Raw genomic sequence first — 1,385 nt, 5'->3', positions numbered from 1 at the left:
ACCTTCTTGAGGATATACATAACCCCAACCTACCTAACCCTAACCTCACAAGGTGCTGTGAGTGTCCCCATGAGATGGTTCATATAAACTTCTCACTGAGGTTCCTCACTTGACCAGTACTCAGAACTGTTTGCTGTGTAAACTGTCTTGGAATATCTAACTGGGTCATCACGGTGAGTGAGACTGCAGCATGTGGGCCTATATGTTTCTTACACATGAACACAGGCAGCCAGGTATGGATGTGGAGAGTGGGGTGATGATTTTCTGACTCAGAAAACCACGATTTAGCCCTCAGCTCTCCATTGCTCCTAAGTAGGTCTTTCATGTATGAAGTCACAGAGTCTTTGTACACTCAAGATAGTGACACATGGGGCTTGCAGTGCAAAGACCAGGATCTGTCAGGCTTATATAGAAGAAATAAGAGTATGAAGTGAATGCTAAGGCTTCATGTGTGTGTGGGTAGGATGTGGAGAGCAGAGGGAGAGAGAGAAAGGCACAGAAGTAGAAATGTATAAAGCTTGACTTTTGGCACCAGAAAGATTGGAATGGAATGTTCTTTAGGAGGAACACTAGAGAGCCCAGCAAGATGTATATTTGGGGGACCTCTCTGGAAGTCTTTGATGCCAGTCTAGGCACTTAGCATTGATCTCCTAGATAGTAGAAAAGAGCCACTGAAGGTTCTTAAACAGGGATGTGACAGGTCTCAAGCCCAGGAGGTAAAACTGAATTAGCAAATTAGTTAGGAAACAAGATAGTTATTATCCACAACTAAGGCATTATTATGTTCCGCTCAAGAACAGTCCCCTGGCACAGAGCCTCATGTTCTCAACAGATGCCTGCTGAGTTTTTATTTTGAATATAAAATTGCTGTAGACCAGATGTCATTTGGCCTCCCCAGCTTTTTCATATACAGTGATATGACATTTTAAATCTGAAGCATGTGACTTTAAATCTTTCTCTTGCACAGACCCAGTCCAAGGGGTGAGATGAGTTTAGACATGACGGCAGCCCTCCATCCTCCTTACTCCCCCTCAAATGGGCCACGGGGCCTGGGTTAAGCCCCACTTCCTATTCCTCTGGTTCTTTCTCTGATACTGCCTATCACCATGTGCCAACCCCTCCAGGCTTTCCAGACTTCCACAGCGAGTGTGGTGCAAGGCTCTGATGTGAAGTAAATGAAACAAGACTAAAGGCCATGAAGTCAGCAGCATGCAGTGGCACCACTTGAAGCAGGTGTCTGCCTTTGAAAATATCCACGAGGTTTCCTCTGCCATGGGCACAGCCCTGTCATAGGAACTGATGTACAAGAGAGCAGAATGCATAAAATACACCCCAGTCTATCCATCTCAAGCCATTGACATTTGCCTCATGGTGTCCTAATTAAC

Source organism: Bison bison, unplaced genomic scaffold (genome assembly GCF_000754665.1).
Source record: "Bison bison bison isolate TAMUID 2011002044 unplaced genomic scaffold, Bison_UMD1.0 scf7180017863312, whole genome shotgun sequence".
Taxonomy (NCBI): Eukaryota; Metazoa; Chordata; class Mammalia; order Artiodactyla; family Bovidae; genus Bison; species Bison bison.
This window is presented reverse-complemented; position numbering follows the sequence as displayed.